The following is a 21,910-nucleotide window of genomic DNA, read 5'->3' as shown; positions in this document are numbered from 1 at the left end:
CAATCACAAACAAGAGAAAATCTACAGATGCTGGAAATCCAAGTAAAACACACAAAATGCTGAAGGAACTCAGCAGGCCAGGCAGCATCTATGGAAAAAAGCACAGTTGACGTTTTGGGCCAAGACCCTTGAGCAGGACTGGAGGGAAAAAAAAGATGAGGAGTCAGAGATGGATGGTGGGGTGAGGGGAGGGAGAAACACAAGGTGATAGGTAAATCGGGGTAAAGTAAAGAGTTGGGAAGTTGATTGGTGAAAGAGATACAGAGCTGGAGAAGGGGGATCTAATAGGAGAGGAGCCACACCGCGAGCACTGGATACAAAAGATGACTCCAACTGATTCACAGATGAAGTGTCGCCTCACCTGGAAGGAGAGTTTGGGGCCCTGAATGGTAGTGAGGGAGAAGGTGTAGGGACAGATGTAGCACTTCCCATTCCGACATGTCCATCCATGGTATTCCACCTGCCGTTCCAACATGTCCATCCATGGCATTCCACTTCCCAGTCCAACATGTCCATCCATTGCTTCCTCTACTGTTACAATGTGGCCATACTCAGGTTGGAGGAGCAACCCCTTATAATCTGTCTGGGAAGCCTCCAACCTGATGGCATGAAGATCAATTTTTCAAACTTCCAGTAATGCCCCCTCTTTCCCTATTCCCCATTTCCTTTTCCCTCTCTCATCTTATCTCCTTACCTGTCCATCACCTCCTTCTGGTGCTCCTCCCCTTTTACTTTCGTCCATGGCCTTCTGCCCTCTCTTATTAGACTCCCCCTTCTCCAGCCCTTCACCAATCTCTTTCACCAATCAACTTCCAAACTCTTTACTTCAACCCTCCTATCCTTAGTTTTACCTTGTGTTTCTCCCTCCCCTCCCCCCCCCACCCTCCGTCTCTGACCCCCTCATCTTTTGTTCTCCAGTCCTGCTGAAGGGTCTCAGCCCAAAACATTGACTGTACTGTACTCTTTTCCATAGATGCTGCCTGGCCTGCTGAGTTCCTCCAGCATTTTGTGTGTGTTACCTGGAGTTAAATAAAATTGTGAATGTGGGGTTAGTTAAGCAAAGGTATGGGAATACAGTTCATATCCAAACAGAAAAGAAATAATAACAAATACTTGATTGATCCTGAGTGGGAAATTCTTTCATTACAGCATCAACATTTAAAACCACACATAGCAGTGTGCAGACTTAACTAATAACAAGTAAGTAACTCATGAGTATCAAAATGCTGCAGTCACTGAAAATATTGACAACGCTCAGCAGGTTAGGCAGCATCTACAGGGAAAGAAACAAGACAGTAGGAGCCATGTATCCACTGTCTGTCGGTATTATATTTTGTGTTGCGGTAATTATGCACTATAGTAACTTGTCTTGTGGTTTGGGACACGGTAGAAGCAGATGAGCCTTAACCTATTCACCCTTCATGCCATTAGTTTTTAGTTAGAGTCAGCAGGGACATGGATTTTTTTTTTGATTGACTGCTACATGCTAATTTCATTACGTTAACTTCGCTTGTTTCACTTATTTTACTATCACTCCACTAGTTTCATTAGTCGTTTTAGATTTTATATAAGATCATTTGTTTTTGTTGGTTTTGTACTTTTTTTGACTTGGATCTCAGTTACTTAGAAGTGTATCATACAATGTTGAGTCTCTCGCTCAGTCTCTCATTGGTTCTGCTTTGTTTTTCCAAGTAACCACTGCACAGAGGGTTTTTAACCTGAATTGTTAACTGCGAATCCAGACCTGACCTACCTGACCTGTTGTGAGTTTGTTTTTATTTTCATTGCAAACCTCTTCCTTACCACAAGAACACAATAATCCATGTAGTTTACATTTCTGAAATACCTTCTGGTTTTGCAGCTCATGATGCCAGTTCTCAGTCGACTGCATTCTCGCACTCTCGGTAACAATAACCGTCTATGCTCACAGCAAGCATAAAATTTATTTAAACACAAGAGATTCATCAAATGCCAAAAATGCAGAGAAACACATACAAAATGCCGGAGAAACTCAACAAGTCAGGTAGCATTAATGGTGAGGAATAAACAGTCAATATTTCAGTCTGAGACCTTTCATCAGGACTGGAAGGAAGTGGGGGTGTCGAAGCCAAAATAAGGTGAGGGAAGGAGCGAGTCCAAGTCGGCAGGTGATAGGCGAGTCCAGGAGAGGAGGAAGGTGGGTGGGTGGGAAGAAGTGAGAAGCTGGGAGGTGACAGATAGAAGAGGTGAAAGGCTGAAGAGGAAGGAATCTGATAGGAGAGGAGAATGGATCATGGGAGAAAGGGAAAGAGGAGGAGCACCAGAGGGAGATGATGGGCAGGTGGGGAAGAGGTGAGAGGAGAGCCAGAAGGAAGAATGGAAAAGGAAAAAAATTACCAGAGGTTCGAGAAATAGATGTTCATGCTGCCAGGTTGGAGGCTACCCAGACGGAATGTGACGTGTTGATCCTCCAATGAAAATTTACTTCTCAGTTCAAAATATTAAAAAAATTCTGAAAAATACAAGAAATACTTGGGTAAGGTAGCATCTACTAGAAGCAAAACAGTTAATGTTTCAGGCCTTTCAGACTTGCATCAGAACACAGAGTGAAATGAAATCTGAGGAAACAAAGCAAAATACTGGTAATCAGTCTGGAATAGTATCATTATTTGATATTGTTGCAGCCAGAGGCTGTAACATGCCAAGATCTTGTTCTACATCACAAGCAGAGTTGGAAGGAATGCAAGAAAATTGCTGCTTCACTTGGAAAGCATGCACAAGCTCCCAGAATATAGGAGGGGCAAAGCTAAGAGGGCTTCATTCTCCTGTGGTTGAATTTGAAAGTGCTCTGAGAAAGGAGGTGTGGAATTGGAGGAGGTAATTTGGAATTCTAAATCCATTTTAGTTTCAAACACACACCAACACTCAAAGGGTCAGCAGTGGAAAGGGTGAGCAGCTTCAAGTTCCTGGGTGTCAACATCTCTGAAAATCTATTCTGGGTCCAACATACAAGGAAGGCACATCAGTGGCTATATTTCATTAAGAATTTGGGGAGATTTGATAGGTCACCAAAGACTCTAGCAAATTTCTATAAATGTACCGTGGAGAGCATTCTAACTGGTTGCATCACTGTCTGGCATGGAGGGGCCAATGCACAGGATCAGAAAAGCTGCAGAGGGTTGTAAGCTTAGCCAGCACCATCATGGGCACTAGCCTTACTATCGAGGACATCCTCAAAAGTCAATGCCTCAAAAGACAGCATCCATTATTAAGGACCTCCATTATCCAAGACATGCCCTCATAACATTGCTACCATCAAGGAGGTGGTACAGGAGCTTGAAGACATACTCAACGTTTTAGGAAAGGTTCTTCCCCTCTACCATCAGATTTCTGGACAGACAATGAACCGCACTATTTTTGCTCCCTATATGAATTGCAGTACTTATTTAATTTTATATACATCCTATTGTGGTTTAGTTTTTTTATGTATTGTGCTGTACTGCTGTTGCAAAACAAATTTCATGACATACTGCATGTCAGTGATATTAAACCAAATTCAAATTCTGATTCCAGTTTCAGATCTAAAAGCATGTTCCTTGTGATTTTTAAATCCCTGTGAAATTGCTTGCATGCATTCTAAGTGCAAAACATATATAAGCATAATTCACCTCTCCTGTTAACTATCTGCATCTGAGATCAAACTCAGATTTTGTTTCATAAACCAAAAAACATAGGAGTAGAATTAGGCCTTTTGGCCCATCAAGTCTGCTCCATCATTTCAGTGTGGCTGATCAATTTCCCTCTCAAGACCCAATCTCCAGCCTTCTCCCAGTATCTTTTTACATCCTGATTAATCAAGGACAATCAACCTCCGCCTTAAATAAACCCAAAGACCTGGCCTTCACAGCCGCCTGTGGCAACAAATTTCACAGATTCACCACCCTTGGGCTGGTGTAATTCCTCCACATCTCTGTTCTAAATGGATGCCCCTCTGTTCTGAGGCTGTGCTCTCTGGTCCTAGACTACCCTGCCATAGCAAACATCCTCTCCACATCCACTCTGTATAGGCCTTTGAACATTTGGTAAGTTTTAATGAGATCCTACCTCATTCTAAATTCCAGTGAGTAAAGGCCCAGAGCCATCAATCACTCCTTATACAACAAGCCTTTCATTTACAGAATCAGTCTTGTGAATCTCCAACTGAACCCTCCCCAGTGTTAGCACATTCTTTCTTAAATAAGGTGCCCAGAAGTGCTCACAATAGTGTAGTCTGACGAATGCCTTATACTCAGCATTACATTCTTGCATTTATATCCTAGTCCTCTCAAAATGAATGCTAATATTGCATTTGCCTTCCTTACCATCAACTCAACCTGCAAGTTAATCTTTAGGGAATTCTGCACAAGAACTCCAAGTCTCTTCACACCTCAGATCTTTGAATTTTTTTCCCTGTTTTAAAAAAAATAGTCTACACCGTTATTCCTCCTATCAAAGTACATGATCATATACTTCCCAACATTACATTCCATTTGCTACTTCTTTGCCCATTCTCCCAATCTGTCCAAATCCTTCTGCAGGCTCCTTGCTTCCTCAACATGACCTGCCCCTCCACCTATCCTCCTATTGTCTGCAAACTTAGCCACAAAACCATCAATTCTGATGTCCAAATCATTGATAATGCAATGTAAAAAGAAGGGATCCCCACAATGACTCCTGCGAAACACCACTAATCACTATCAGCCAATCAGAAAAGGACCCGTTTATTCCCACATTTTGCCTCCTGCTAATCAGAATGCTCTGTCCATCCTAGGATCCCTCCTGTAACACCCTGGCTTCTTAACTTGTTAAACAGCCTCACGTGCAGCACTTTGTCAAAGGCCTTCTATAAAGCCAAATACACAACATCCACCAATTCTCCTTTGTCTATTGTTACGTACTCGTGACACATGACAGTGATACCCTTGTCACGTGACTGGGGTTGAAGCTATACTGGACTTGAGGTAATGGTCTTGTGATGGTGGAATGATGTCATTTTCCCACCAGTAGAGATCATGTGACAGGTTTTTTTTAAGGTTATTAAAGGTAGACCCCACCCTGTGAGGAGGGGCAGTTCGTGGCTGGATTTGCCAAGTTGACTTCATGCCACTGCGTGATTTCAGTGATGACGCAGTTTAGTTGAAAGATGAAGCTTTTATCTAATGCCTAAAGTTTAAAAGGTCATTGCCAGCAGGTTCTTTACGATTCTGCTAGTTCGAGAATTAGTGGAGAGTGAAGATCGAAGTTCGGGAGTTAAAGATCGAGGAGACTCGCTTTCTACGGTGAAACGGGTTTTGACCTTTGTTTGATCCTTATTTGGAAGGATTTCGTTGACTATCTTCGCGTTAATCCCTGGGTTTACCAGAAAGGATTGAGGATAGTGAGGAAGGAAAGGTCAGTGCCTTTAAGCCGTTTTGTTTCGTAAATTCTTCGTGGGAAGTTCAACGTCGGGGATCGAAGCCAAGCGACGTGAAAGAGAATTTAAATCGTCTTATAAAGTCTCTCCTTTTAAATGAACTGTGAGCATATCGAACTTTTGGCAATACCACTTTAAAGAACTGTTTTTTGCAATATCGCTTTAAGAACTGTTTGAGCTGCCGCACCGCAGTTGGTTTCTGGTTACGCTAGTGTTTGTTTACTTTTGGGGGGTTTGTTTTCTGTGTTTAATAAACGTGTTGTTTGTTATAAAAAACCCTTGCCGAACTCATATATTTATTGTTGCCTGAATACATAACACTATCTTGCTTGTTATTTCTTCAAAGAATTCCAACAGATTGGTCAGCAAGATTTTCCCTAAGGAAACCATGCTGACTTTGGCCAATTTTATTATGTGCCTACAAGTACCCCAAAACCATATCCTTAACAATTGACTCCAAAGTCTTCCCAACTAGAAGTCAAGCTAATTGGCCTATTTTGTCCTTTCTTCTGCCTCCCTCCCTTTTTGGAGTGACATTTGCAATTTTCCAGTCACCTGGAAACATTTCAGAATCTTGTGATTCTTGAAAGATCTTTACTAATGCCTCAAGAATCTCTTCAGCTACCCCTTTCGGAACCCCAGGGTGTAGTCCATCTGGTTCAGGAGACTTATCTACCTTCAGACTTTTCAGTTTCCCACGCTGCTTCTACCCAGTAATAGCAATTGCACTCACTTCTGACCTGACACTCTCAAACCACTCAGCACACTACGTGTCTTTCACATTGAAGATTGGTGCAAAATACTTATTCAGTTCGTCCACCATTTCATTGTCCTCATTACTACCTCTCCAGCATTATTTTCCAGCAGTCCAATATGTACTCTCATCTCCTTTACACTTTATATATCTAAAAAACCATCTGGTATCCTCTTTGATATTGTTGATTAGTTTATCTTCATATTTCATCTCATTCCCCCTTATGGCTTTAGTTGCCTTCTGCTGGTTTCAAAATTTTCTCAATCTTCTAACTTCCCATTATTTTTTGCTATATTATATGCACTCATTGGTGCCGATATGTAGTATAGATTGCCTTATCATAGCAACTGATTGGATAACGGGTCGGGATACCCTTGCAGCCCAGGTCTATAAAGAAGCCATGCAGGCACCCAAGGACAAGGTTCAACAAAATAAAATCTAATAGCTTATTGGAGGAAAGAGCACACTAGTCCATATCTGCAAGCCCAACCAGACCATTCTTGGCCAAATATCTATGGGCCTGTCCCACTGAGAGCAAAGACTTGTGGAGAGCTCAAGGATGGATGCAGTCAGTGCCTGCTGAACAAAGCACTTCAAAGATCACATAAATAGAGATTCTGATCATTGATCAGAGGGTCCTTGGTTCTGTTCCAAGTGCATTATTGGCTACAATTCAAGCACTAGCCTGGCCTGGCAGAAGGTGTAAAAGTCCGAACAGCCAGAGCACAATTAGAAAATAAAATACTTCCATGTCCAAGTATTTCATCATGAATTCCCCATTGTCTCACAAAAGGAGACCAGTCTGGTGGGGTGCCTGCTTCTGAGAAAATAGCTGCAAGGTGCTTCCTACCAATGGCAATGTGGATTCTGTGTTACGAAGAGAAGAGAGATAAGATAATTACCCAATGATAGATCCACATAGAAGAGGCAGCATCACCAGTGACCTAACCTTTTTAACTTCAAAAAAGCCTTTGATACAATGGCTATCCTTGGAAATTACTGTTCTACTTATGCAACATAGCAACCAGCTAGCTAGGGTCCTAACAATGGAAGATAGGCAGGACCAATCTCAATGCAGACTAGAGCCAAGATAAACTGTATTATCACTCCAGCCTGCTTAGCCTTCAATGTCAGATTCACATGTACATCAAAACATCAAGTGAAATGCATCATTTGCATTAACAACCAACACAAGCTAGTGGTATGCTGGCAGTAGCCCATAGGAGCCACCGCATGTTCCAGTGCCAAAACAATGATCGGCAAAACAAGGGAAAACAGAACAGCAACAGCAAAACATTCTGCTTTCCTCCCTCCCCACCCCACAGACAATCCTCCAACTCCAGGACAATACATTAGCACACTCCCCCCCCCTCCCCTCACAGGCTCGTCACCTCAGTGGACAACTGGCAAGCCATTCAATCTTTGTTGTTTCCACCTTAGCATCCACATCGGACAATTAATTACAACTTGCATCACACTTTCAGAAATCGAACTCCAGATTATAGTTGACCCTTGCAATGGAGCACAGGAGTGGCCCCCACACAAAGCACCCAGGACACTATCTGACCTTGCTGCTCAGTGTATCCCTCGGCAATCAAGATACAACCTTAAAAACCTCATCTTTAATACAGAAGGAATGTCACAGTAAAATTGATCATCCAGGTTACCATATACCACCTTGAGATTCATTTTCTTGCAGGCATTTTCAGGAAAATGAAATGTAACAGAATTCATGAGGAACTATACATAAGCAGACTGACAAACAATGTGGAAAAGAAGAATTTCTGCAAATAAAAAATAAATAATACTAAGTCCCAGAGTCCTTGAAAGTGAGTCAGTAGGTTGTGGAATCAGTTCGGAATTGTGGCTGGTTCAGGAGCCTTGATGGCTGAAGAGCAATAACTGTTCCTGAAACTGGTAGTGTGGGACCTTCTTCTTGATGGAAATAGTAAGAAGAGAGTATCGTCTAAGATAACAATGCATTTTAGTCTTTCATATCCAAGGTGTGTTGGTCATATTTGTATAAACAAGTAGCTGTTATTATTTGAATATTTTTCATGTCCACACTAGCATTATTTTAATCAGTGGCTGCATGGAGCATGTTAATTTTCACTTTTTGTTATCATTCCCTTGCATGCCTCATTTACAGTAACAGTTGATTCATGATGAATGACTGCTAAAAGGTGACTTACCCCTTCATTTACAGACAGCTACAGAGTTCCTATAAGCAACTTACCATGCTATTGGCCCACATGAAAGTAACTTTTCAGCCACAGAAGGAGCGCTTACAGAGATTTTATTTCTTATTTTATTTAGAGATACAGCACAGTAACTGGCCCAACGAGACCGTACAGCCCAATCATACCCATCTGGCCAACAAACCTACTAACCCGTATGTGTTTGAAATGCAAGAGGAAACTGGAGCACCCAGACAGAGCCCACACAGTCACAGGAAGAACATACAAATTACTTACAGACAGCAGGGAAATTGAACCCAGGTCGCTGATGATGTAATAGCATTACACTAACCACTAAAGCTACCTTGCCACCTCATAATTAGCTTGCAAATTTTTCATGATGCTCTTTGGGGAAAATCAGTTCAGAACTGAACATGCTAGTGAGGGACATCTTCAAAGTAATCCGTAAAGTGTTGCACTTTTTCTGAAAAGCCAACCAAATATCTGTCCCTCCTCACTTCCCCCAATGGAACTTCTAAGACCCGATCCAAGAAACTACATCATTTCTGGCCGCCAGCCACTGACAGTTTATTGAATGAGCTTGTTATGTTTGATCAAGTCATACTTCAGCTGAAAACTAAACGCAAGCCAGTACTAACTTTTTGCCTGTGGATGAACAAGCAACTATTCCTGGCAGGACTTCATTCGACTAGCCAAATATCTGTATTGGGGAAGCAGATGTCAATGTACTTTGGGTTCAAGTGGGTGTAACTTTTTCAACTCCTCACTTCTACTCAGAAGGATTTTTATTGATTTTTCTTGTGTGACATTGACTGTCCATCAGTAATTATTCAAGTAACTACCTTCTTGAAAGGTTGCATTCTCCTGGTGAATGTTCTTTCGAGATTCATTCTACTGCTACTGGATTCGTCCTTTGTTTATGAACTGGATGTACACAGACACTTTCTAAGTGCTGACATCGGGAAGGAGGAACAAGAGACTTAAGTCCCATACCACTAGAATCAGGAACAAATACCCTTCAACTATCAGGCTCCTGAACTCGCATGGACTTCACTCACCTCAACACTGAGCTGATTCCAGTTTATGGACTCACTTTTAAAGACTCTACAACTCACATTCTCACACTTTTATTTATTTACTTATTTATTTTTTTTCCTGATTTTTTTTCTCTTTTGCAGATTGGTTGTTTGTCAGTCTTTGTATGCAGTTTTTTACTGATTCCACTGTATTTCTTTGCTCTACTGTGAATGCCTGCAAGAAAACCAATCCCAGGGTAGTATATGGTGATATATACGTACTTTGATAACAAATTTACTTCGAACTTTATCCCTCATTCTCAAATAACTGCCTCTCACCCTTGCAGGGATTTAACCGTCAATCCTTTGCTGTTGCTTTTAAATGTCACCTACTTAACAAACGTAACTTCTTCCCCTAGCAAATGCTCTCAATCTATTCCTCTAGTCCTGTCTTAACCTATCGAAATCCACCTTTCCCTTGTTTAAGGGTTTCCTCATGACTAACTTAAAACTTACCAAACTACCGTCACTGTTTCCAGAGGATTCTTCCAAAGACACGTCCCCATTCTCATTCCCTACAATGAGGTCAAATGCACACATACAGTATAGCACAGACATTCTAACTGGAATGGACAGGACCAGAAAAAGCTGCAGAAGGCTACAGACTAAGCTAGCTCCAGCATGAGCACTAGCCTCCCCACCATCAAGAACTTCTTCCAAAGGCAACACCACAGAAACACAGCATCCCACTTTAAGGACCCTCACCATCCAGGACATGCCCCCTTCTCATTTCTACCAGAGATGAGGTACAGGAGCCTGAAGACATGCACTCCATACTTTAGGAACAGCTTCTTCACCACTGCAATCAGATTTCTGAATGTTCAATGGATCCATGAACACTATTTTGCTCTTTATTTTGCACTACTTGTGTTTTTTATATAGTTCTCATTGGAACTTCTATTTTGTTAAATCTATGTATTGCACTGCACGGCTGCCTTAAAACAAATTTCATAATAATGATAATAATCCCGATTCCAATTCTGACAAATCAATCATATTCTGTCACCCTTTATAGATTCATAAAGCAGATACTCATGATAGTTGTCACATAAATGCATCTGTAACATTTATCAAAAGATTGGGTGGGGGAAAATTTTAAAGAAATCATGTCAGTGATGCACACATGCACTAGCTAAATTACTGCAAGTTGAAAGTTTGATTTTATTTCTAATTTTGGCACACATTTAGCAGCAAAACCCATGACAGAGAACTGGGCAGGAATATGTTCCTGAAGCATTAGGTTATGAAGCGTCACAATGGCTAATAGGAAATTTAAGCTCTTGCCCCTTCTGAGTTGAATAAGGTCTCTCATCCATGGACTCTTCAACTCATGGTCTCAATATTATTTATTATCATTATTTGCTCCATTTGTCATCTTATTGGTTGTTTGTAAATAGATTTTTTACTGATTCTTTAAGTCGCTTCATCATTTACAGGCCAGGCTGGCTACCGCACCGGACTCACCTTGGGCATCAATGAGGCATGTTTACGTACTCACACATCACAATAGCACCCAACACCAACCCCTCCACCCCCAAGCCATCTCACCTCATGCTCCCTGCACAATTTTCAGCAGTGGGAACCTCAGAATTAACAAGTTCTATACATTTTGTATGACTAAGCTGCAAATTACTGAATATTTCTCTAACAGACCCAACAGCAACAACTGCATGGATTGATTACACTTTGGATTTTCTAATAGAGATAAGTGCTTGCATCTTTTACCCTTTGCCGGCCGGTGGTATAGTGGCATCTGTACTGGGCTTCGAAGCGAGTGGCGCTGGATTCAAATCGGGCCAGTTCCTTGCACTTTCCATCTATGCTGGGTTGAGCATTGAGCCCACAACTGGGCCTTGTAAGAAGCAAATACTGCTAAAGAAACGGCAAGGTTGCCGCCTGGTGCAGCACAAGGCACGGAAAGGAATAACAGCAACATTGTACCCTCAGAAACACTGTGGGCCGATGAGGAATGTAATGAAAAGATTAGCCTAATCTACCATGGCATTTGTGTCTTGCACATTGAATCCTCCCTCACTAGACTTCCAGCTGAATAAATGCTTCGAATCAGTTTTCACCAAACCGGGTGCAAATGTCACAATCTGTACTAATTCATGCAAAGGGATGGGGGGATAAAGAAAGAACTGAGCACTGAACTAGACAGTCAACCATCACAGTGTTGAATGTGCAGCAAGGCCAAATGGTCTATTCCAGTTTCCATGTATCACGGCTCTACAGCAGCTTCCCAACTTTTCTTAGGCCATCGACTCCTACCATTAACTGAGGGGTGGGTCAGTGGACCCCAGGTTGGGAACCCCTGCTCTACACCAATCTTCAAGGTGCTCCCGCAGTCAATAACTTCTCCCCACCTGTATGGGTAGAACATAACAATTTGGGCACAGCAAATGAACTATCATTCTACTCAGGAAGTTCTCTGACAGTATCTTTCTGTTTTTCATTCTGCATGGAAGAGTGGAATTATTTAATCTGTTTTCCACTTTTCCCTTTTAGTATCATCTCTAACCTCCAAACTATTACCACTAAGATTCTAAGTAACTCCATAATTTGTCCTGTTGCATTCCAGATATCAACACCCACGAGTGAAGCTATTTAGGGACCAAGCTCTAAGAATCCCCTACCCATTTTTGTCTTGACTTATGGACTCCTTGTTTAATTGTCTGTTTTTGAATCAAATTATACATACAAGATATAATTTTTTTAATCTTTCCTTTTTGAATTAAAATTTCTATTTCATTAGATTTCGGCAATAACATTGTTTGACCTAATTTTTCTCTTAAATAAGCCCTTAGTTGAAAGTAACAAAATAAAGTGTTATTTGATACTTTATATTTATTCTTTAATTGATCAAATGACATTAATATACCTCCTTCAAAACAATCTCCTATATATCTAATCCCTTTTTGAAACCAATTATATAAAAGTTGATTGTCCATTGTAAAAGGAATAAGTCTATTTTGAATTAAAGATCTCTTTGCTAATAAAGATTTTTTTGTCTCATCATCAACATTTATCTTATTCCATAAGTCAATCAAATGTTTTAATATAGGAGATTCTTTCTTTTCCAATATCCATTTAGATTCCCATTTATATATAAAATCTTCTGGTACGTTTTCTCCTATTTTATCTAGTTCTATTCTAATCCATGCCGGTTTATCTTTCTCAAAAAAAGATGCAATAAATCTAAGTTGATTTGCTTTATAATAATTCTTAAAATTTGGAAGTTGTAACCCTCCTAGATCAAATTTCCATGTCAATTTTTCCAACGATATTCTTGACATCTTACCTTTCCAGAGAAACTTCCTCACATATTTGTTTAACTCTTGAAAAAAACTTCTGGGGTAATTGTATTGGTAATGATTGAAATAAATATAAATAAATATTGAAATAAATGGGAAAGTGATTTGAATATTAAAATTGAAGAAACAAATTGGTCAAGATTGTGTCTTGATAGTATGACAAATACAATAAATGTTCAGTTAAGATTAGTGCAATATAATTTTCTACATCAATTATATATTACACCACAAAAAATAAATAAATTAAATCCAAATTTATCTGATCAGTGTTTCCGATGTAACCAAGAAACTGGTACTTTTTTACATTCTACATGGTCTTGTTCTAAAATTCAACCTTTTTGGACAAATTTAAGACTTTTACTGGAACAAATTACAGGAACACAACTTCCTCATCATCCAATATTACTCTTACTAAGTGATATTGAAGGGATAAAACCGAAACTCAAACTAAATAAATATCAGAAAGAATTCATAAAAATTGCACTGGCAGTAGCCAAAAAGGCTATTGCAGTTACTTGGAAATCGGATACATATTTAAGTATAGATTGTTGGAAGAAAGAAATTTATGGCTGTATTCCATTAGAAAAAATTACTTATAATTTAAGAGATAAATATGAAACATTTCTGAAAATTTGGTGCCCTTATTTACAAAAGACAGGACTAAATATATAGGTGCTCTGAAGATGAAACAATAGGTTACTTGCGGAAAGAAATAAATATATATACTAAAGTTATTACGAACTCCATGGAGCATGTGGAGATCTTCCAACATCCAGGCACTCTTTTTTTTTCTTTCTTTCTTTCTCTTTTTTTCTATAGGGAAGTTAGGGGGGAGGGGTTAAGGGGAGGGAGGAAGGGTTATATACATTTTTTTTCCCATACTTTACTCTGTAATCACTTAAAAACGCAATAAAAAAAGTTTTCAAAAAAAAAAGAATCCCCTACCAAAACCTGTGACATTTAACACAACATAGACACTCGAGTTTTCTGCAGATGCTGGACATTCAGAGTTACACACAAAATGCTGAAAGAACCCAGCAGGTTTATATAGTTTGATAATAAATTTACTTTGGACTCCGAAAATCTGGCTACAGGTGCTAAATAGAAAGACTGAATGCATGTCTTTCATTTATGTAGCATCTTTCAGTGTTTTTGAAATATATTATTGTTGTAATGAAACATGAACAACCAACACTAGCCAGGACACCATATGGATGACAGCAGGAGAAACAGGCCTGATTTACATCACAATAGCAGCAAGAAGCAAAACCAATACAAATCTTATGATGGTGCGCATTAGTTCTGTACTTTTGTTAAATTGCAACAGGTTAAGCTTTTCATATCACAAAGAGCCAAAATAATCTGCATGCAAATTATCCTTGAATTGCCAGAAGAACAGGGAGAGTATTTCTCCCACAAGCTTCAGGAACAGCTCGGCAACCTGTTTTTCAGATAACAACTGACACAACTTTGGATTGTATCACTACCACATTTCCCTACCCCAGCTCAATCCAACATTCTCTTGAATTACACAGGAACCACAGGACACAGCATATACAACATAGAAAATACTTCTTGCAGAATTCCCAAGTCCAAATCCTCAAATTTAAGACATCATCCTTTAACAACACGAAACAAACAGGAGGAATATTTAATGGGGTCTGTAGTCAATATAATCTAGCTCTTTTGCAATTTGCATAGATTATGCCCAAACAAATGCAGAACACCTGTGCATTAACTGTATATCAGAGTAGATACATGTCAATGACCAGAAAGCATAAGTCAATTTTTGTTAAAAGTTCAAAGTGAATTTATTATCAAAGTACACGTGTAACACCATATTCAACCCCGAGATTCATTTTCTTGTGGGCATTCACAGTAAAACAAAGAAATACAATGGAATCAGTGGAAAACTACACACAAAGACTGACAACAAAATAAATATGCAAAAGGCAAACTGTGCAAATACACAAAGAAACAATACTGAGAACACGAATTGTAGAGTCCATTAAAGTTAGTCCAAAGGTTGCACAATCAGTTCAGAATTGAGGTGAGTGAAGTTATCCACACTGGTTCAGGAGCCTGATGGTTGAAAGCTAATGACTGTTCCTGAACCCAGTGGTATGGGACCCAAGGCTCCTGTACCTTCTTCCTGATGACAGCAGCGAGAAGAGAGCATGGCTTCGATGGTGAGGGTCTTTGATGATGGATGTGGCTTTCTGATGACAGTACTCTTTGTAGATGTACTCAATAGTGAGTGAGTTTAGATAACATCTAATAAGTACAGGTTCACCCCGCCATTCAAAGGTAGAGCGCTCCTATGAAACGGTTCGTAAGCCTGAATGTCGTAAAGTGAAGAAGCAATTACCATTTATTTATATGGGAAAAATTTGTGAGTGTTCGCAGATCCAAAAAAAACCTACCGAATCATGCCAAATAACACATAAAACCTAAAATAACAGTAACATATAGTAAAAGCAGGAACAATCTGATAAATACACGGCCTATATAAAGTAGAAATACTTTTCTACAATTATTGCAGCACTGTCCACCATAGCGAAAATTTCACACAAGCGCTCACAGCAAAAACACACGGCTCAAGTGCTCCCAACAGAAACACACAGCGCAAGCGGTCCCGGCAGAAGCACTTTTTCCAGTAACCTTTAAGCTATGAAGCTACCGAATAACACATAAAAATACACAGCCTATATAAAGTAAAAATAATATACACCCAGTATAATTTCACTTACCGGAATCAGGAAGACAGTGAGAACACTGATGATGGTGTGTTAGGCTGAGTCGTCGGAGGTTGGGTGGTGGGACACTGGGGTGTCATCTCATCATTGTCTGTTTCCGTCAGGGCAGGCAAGTCATCTTCTTCTATGTCTGCCTGCCTCAATATCGAAAGTCGAGTTTCGTCGTCTGCTATGGCTGGTGTGGAAGGCTTGAAAAACGACAGTATGCTTAACTGCTTAGCCTCCTGCATTTTTCTATCATACAGTTCTTTGTAAGCACTCAAACCATCCTGCAAACCTTCCCTAAACCTATGTACCCTTTCAAAATTAAAGTTGTACTTTTCTGCAATCATTGCAGCATTGTCAATCACAGCGAAAATCTCAAGCAATTGTTTCACGTTCAGTTCCTGAACGTCTTCACTTTCGGGCCATTCACTACTGTGTTCAGCTTCAGTTGTTATCCTTTCCTCTTCATCAGCTCTTCATCTGTCAGTTCCTGGTCATGGGATGCCAAAACCTCTTTAACATCATCTTGGTCAACTTCCACAAACCCTTAGCCAAACTCACTTCGTCCACCACGATTGAAACGCTTTACTATGTCTAGTTTTATGCTAAGTGTAACACCCTTATGCGCTCTTTTAGGCTTTTCCGATACCTTAGAACTCATCTTGCTAACAGATGCACAAAATAAATCGACATAAAGCACAGATGCTCACAGGCACATGTTTAAGCAATGCCGGCTAGAACACAGTTCCAGGGGAGGAGCTAGTCTGCTCGGCACGTGCTGCCTTTTTCACGCGCTGCCTTTTTTCGTAACAGCGAGTTGACGTAAAGCGAACGTTCGAAAAACGGGGGCCACCTGTACTTAAACACTACATTTGAGCTGAGATGTCAGGATTTACCAATTGTTGAAATATAGTTTTGCAACTTGGGTCTAATCATTTACAATCTGCCATCAATGGTTAGGAGGGCTTTACCTGTGATGGACTGAGCTGTATCCACTACCTTTTGTAGGATTTTACATTCAAAGGCATTGGTGCTTCCATACCAGGCTGTAATGCAGCCAGTCAATATACTCTCCATTACACATCTATTCAACCAAGTTTCTGAGGCAGCATTTCCCATGAATGAAGTTGACTATCTCTACTCTACCCCTTCCTTTTCAAATGAAGATGAATCCTATTCCTTGAATTTTATTTTCTCGACAGCTTCTTTACTACAAGTGTGAAGAAATTCAGCAGGCATGGTTTGTGGAACACCTGCAAAATGTTAGTTTCCGTTGCTTCTGCCAACTCTTGAGCACGGAAGCTGCCTGCTTCGATGTAAATATAACAGACTCATTGCTGCTCCCATCAGGGAGAAGGTACTGGAGCCTCAGGACACAGAGAACCAAGTTTAGAAACAGCTATTACCCTTCAACTGTTAGGCTTTTAAACCAAAAGGGGATAACTTCACTTGCCCCTGATTAACCTTCAAGGACTCTTCCTCTCATGTTCTCAATGTATTGCTTATTTTTTTTATCCATCTATGTATTTATTTATTTTTGTATTACAGTTTGTTGTCTTTTGCACACTAGCTGTCTGCCCTGTTGGGTGCGGTCTTTCATTGATTCCTTTATGATTATTGAATTTATTCAGTATGCCCACAAGTAAGTGAACCTCAGGGTTGTATATGTACTTCGATAATAAACTTACTTTAAACAAATACCCACAGCCCTTGATGACCCTATGATTTCAGTCTCTGAGATCAACAGGAGAGCATCCTTCCGTAGGGTGATCACATGAAAGGCATCTGGCCCAGACAATGTACCTGGTACTGAAGACCTGTGCCAATCAACTGGCTGGAGTTTTCACTGACATTTTTGACCTCTCAGGTACCAGTATGAGATACTTGATTGCTTCAAGCAGGCTTGAATTATTCCAGTGCCGGAGAACAACACATTAACCTGTCTCAATGACTATTGTCCAGTAACACTTACATCCATTGTGATGAAGTGCTTTGAGGGGTTGGTAATGAGAAGTGACTTGGATCAGCTCCAGTTTGCCTACCTTCACAATAGGTCAACAGCAGATACCATTTCATTGGCTCTTCACCGAACCCTGCCCCTTCCCCCTTGGGGTCCACACCACCAGGTTCAGGAACAGTTATTACCACTCAGCCTGTGGCTCATGAACCATAGTGGATTACTTCACTCACCCCAACATTGAACAGATTCCACAACTTATGGACTCACTTTCAAGGACTCTTCAACTCATTTTCTGATTATTATTATTACTGTTTGTTTTCTTTTTCTTTTTTCGTAATTGCACAATCTGTTGCCTTTTGCACACTGGTTGCTTGTCTGTCTTGTGTACAGGTTTTTCAGCTGTTACCATTATTGAATAAAAGATCACGAGAAAATTAAAACTAAGCCCTGAACATTAAAAACATTAAACCAATTTAATTGAATCAAATGCACACATATTTGCTTCTGCCCCTTCACACCCAGCTGTTGATTTCCCCATTCATTCAATAAGGCTGCTGTGCTTATATCAAAGCAGGCAGTTTCTGTGCTCAAGAGCTGGCAGAACCAGTGGAAACTGACATTTGGTGTCCCACAAAGTGTGTCTGCTGAGATTCTTCACCTTATTAGTGAAGAAACTGCCGAGAAAAACAAAATTCACGGGATAGGATTCATCTTCACTTGGAAAAGAAGGGATAGATTAGAGATGGTCAGCTTTGTTCATGGGAAATACTGCCTCTGAAACTTGATTGAATAGAGAATATATTGACTGGCTACATCATAGCCTGGTATGGAAATATCAATGCCTTTGAATTTAAAATCCTACAAAAAGTAGTGGATATGACCCAGTCCATCATGGGTAAAGCCCTCCCCACCATTGAGCACACCTACACGAAACATTGTCAGAGGAAAGCAGCATCCATCATCAGGGACCCCCACCACCTAGAACATTCTCTCTTTTTGCTGCTACCATCAGGAAGAAGGTATAGGAGCCTCAGAACTCACAACACCAGATTCAAGCTCTTGAACCATCATTGAACTGTTCCCACAACCTATGGACTCACTTTCAAGGATTCTTCATCTCATGTTCTTGATGTTTATTATTTATTTATTTATTATTTCTTTTTGTATTTGCACAGATTATTGTCTTTTGCACACTAGTTGAATGCCCAAGTTGAATGCTTCCTTCAATGATTCTATGATAGTTTTTAAATCTTTTATGGATTTATTGAGTAGGCCCACAGGAAAATAAATCTTGTATATGGTGACGTATATGTACTTTGATAATAAATTTACTTTGAACTTTGAGGTAACTAAGCACATTTACAAGGAAGTGTGGCAGAAAGGTCTTTAGAAAGGTCTTTGACAAGGTAACATGAAGAAAAGAAATCAGCTTTATTTGTCACACGTACATGGGAACATTCAGTGAAATGCATCATTTCCACTGAACCAAATCAGCAACAATGGGACTGGGCAGCCTACAAATATTGCCACTCTTCCAGCACCAGCATAGCATGTCCAAAACTCTGAATCATCTGCAGCTCAACATTAGTAAATCAAAGGAGATGGTAATAGACTTTAGGAAAACTAAGTCTGCATTGCTCCCTATTATAACTGATGGTGAGGACATAGATGTGGTTAGGACCTACAAGTACCTGGGTGTGCATCTGGATGACGACTTGAGTGCAGCACCAACACAGAGGCTGTGTACAAGAAGGGCCAGGGTCGCCTTTACTTCCCGCGGAGACTGGGGTCCTTTAAACTATGCAGGCCTCTCCTTCACATGTTCTACCAGTCTGCTGTCGCCAGTACAACCTCCTATGTGGTGGGGCAATAGCATCAGCACAGGTGATATCAACATGCTCAATAAACTGATTAGAAAGGCTGGCTCTTATAGGTGTCAAACTGGACACTAGAGGCTGTGGTGAAAGAAAGAACTAATACTAGCAATTCTCGACAATGTTTCTCACCCTCCGCATGCCACATTGGCTGAACAGAGGAACACTTCTACTAATAGACTAAAACAACTGCACTGCTCCAAAGAGTGCTATAGGAGGTCATTCTTACTCTCAGCCATTAGGCTCTATAAGGAGTCAACCCATAGCTGGGGAAGTGATGACTCCCTCCTGTTAGACTGCTGGTGGCAACTTATTTTTTATTCTTTCTACTTCTCTTTTGATATTTATATCTGTGCCCTTGTACTGCTACTGTGACACTGTAATTTCCTTTGGATCAATAAAGTATCTATCTAGATGATAAATAAATGAATCAGAAACCTAATTGTTCATCAAGTTTGCATGCTACAAATTGAAGCGGAGTAGTGGGCTCCCTCAGTCCAATATTTATTATTTAAAGGACGCTACTGCAACTGATTATCTTGTTATTACACCTTAGAGCAGGGGTTCCCAACCTGAGGTCCATGTACCTCTCGGTCTATAGTAAGGATCATCAGTTAGAAAGCACTTCAGAATGTATTTTTTTCTAGATGCACAAACAAATATTTCCCTGGAGCAACTCTCTCTTCATCATCTGACACTGTATAGGCTGCATGCTTCTTCAGTTGGATTCCAACTTCGTTATTTTTTTATTTAGAGATACAGCACAGCAACAGGCCATTCAAGCCCAATGAGGCAGCGCCACCCAATTACCCTCCTCTGACCAATTAACCTACTAACCCTGTGGACTGTGGTCTGTGGACCAAAACATACACACCAGCAGTGGGAACTGAACCCTCGTCACTGGCGCTGTAAAGCGTCATGCTAACCGCTACACTACCGCGCAAGCAGTGATTTATACCTTTAAGTCGCTTCATCATTTACAGGCCAGGCTGGCTACCGCACCGGACTCACCTTGGGCATCAATGAGGCATATTTACGTGCTCACACATCACAATAGCACCCAACACCAACCCCTCCACCCCCAAGCCACCTCACCTCATGCTCCCTGCACAATTTTCAGCAGTGGGAACCTCAGAATCAACTTCTATACATTTTGTATGACTAAGCTGCAAATTACTGAATATTTCTCTAACAGACCCAACAGCAACAACTGCATGAATTGATTACACTTTGGATTTTCTAATAGAGATAAGTGCTTGCATCTTTTACCCTTTGCCGGCCGGTGGTGTAGTGGCATCTGTACTGGGCTTTGAAGTGAGTGGCGCTGGATTCAAATCGGGCCAGTTCCTTGCACTTTCCATCTGTGCTGGGTTGAGCATTGAGCCCACAACTGGGCCTTGTAAGAAGCAAATACTGCTAAAGAAACGGCAAGGTTGCCGCCTGGTGCAGCACAAGGCACGGAAAGGAATAACAGCAACATTGTACCCTCAGAAACATTGTGGGCCGATGAAGAATGTAACGAAAAGATTAGCCTAATCTACCATGGCATTTGTGTCTTGCACATTGAATCCTCCCTCACAAGACTTCCAGCTGAATAAATGCTTTGAATCAGTTTTCACCAAACTGGGTGCAAATGTCACAATCTGTACTAATTCATGCAAAGGGATGTGGGGATAAAGAAAGAACTGAGCACTGAACTAGACAGTCAACCATCACAGTATTGATACTTGGCATTCTCTTATGCCATTGACTCAGGTCAGTGGACCTCAGGTTGGGAACCCCTGCTCTACACCAATCTTCTAGGTGGTCCCGCAGGCAATAACTTCTCCCCTCCTGAATGGGTAGAACATGACAATTTGAGCAAGGCAAAAATGAACTGTCATTCTAAGCAACACGTACAACACGCTGTTGGAACTCAGCAGGTCGGGCAGCATCCATGGAAACGAGCAGTCAACGTTTCGGGCCGAGAACCTTTGTCAGGATTGTTGACTCTCACTTCCACAGATGCTGCCCGACCTCCAGCGTGTTGTATGTGTTGCTTTGACCACAGCATCTGCAGTATACTTTGTGTGAACTGTCATTCTACTCAAGAAGTTCTCTGACAGTACCTTTCTGTTTTTCATTCTGCATGGAGGAGTGGAACTATTTAATCTGTTTTCCACGTTTCCCTTTTAGTACCATCTCTAACCTCCAAACTAATATCTCTGAGATCCTAAGTAACTCCAAATTTGTCCTCTTGCATTCCAGATATCGACACCCACGAGTGAAGCTATTTAGTAACCAAGCTCTAAGATTCCCTTACCAAAACTTGTGACTTTTAACACAACATAGACACACGAGTTTTCTGTAGATGCTGGACATCCAGAGTTACACACAAAATGCTTTAAGAACCCAGCAGGTCAGGCAGCATCAATGGAGAGGAATAAACATTCACTGTTTCAGGCTGAGACCCTACATCATATCTGGAAATGAAGGGGGAAAGAAGCCATAATCTCCATAGATGCTGCCTGACCTGCTGAATCCCTCTAGCATTTTGTGTGTTACATTATCTAAAACCAACTC

General features: G+C 40.7%; 1 protein-coding gene across 5 annotated transcripts in view; it reads right to left on the bottom strand.

The window, feature by feature from the left end:
• Positions 1–21,910, bottom strand: part of agpat4 (1-acylglycerol-3-phosphate O-acyltransferase 4 (lysophosphatidic acid acyltransferase, delta)) — a 127,489-nt gene that overhangs the window by 101,449 nt on the left and 4,130 nt on the right. Inside the window, exon 1 of one of the 5 annotated variants that reach the window (XM_059986487.1) lies at positions 2,377–2,480. The exons of the other annotated variants lie outside the window; for them this stretch is intronic. The gene's annotated coding sequence lies outside the window, so the exon portion shown is untranslated. Of the gene's footprint in view, positions 1–2,376; positions 2,481–21,910 lie in introns of those variants that run through there. 5 annotated transcript variants of the gene reach the window in all.

The sequence above is a fragment of the Hypanus sabinus genome, chromosome 12 (genome assembly GCF_030144855.1).
Source record: "Hypanus sabinus isolate sHypSab1 chromosome 12, sHypSab1.hap1, whole genome shotgun sequence".
NCBI classification, from domain to species: Eukaryota; Metazoa; Chordata; class Chondrichthyes; order Myliobatiformes; family Dasyatidae; genus Hypanus; species Hypanus sabinus.
Note: the sequence above shows the minus strand (reverse complement) of the source record. Positions and strands in the feature narration are given on the sequence as shown.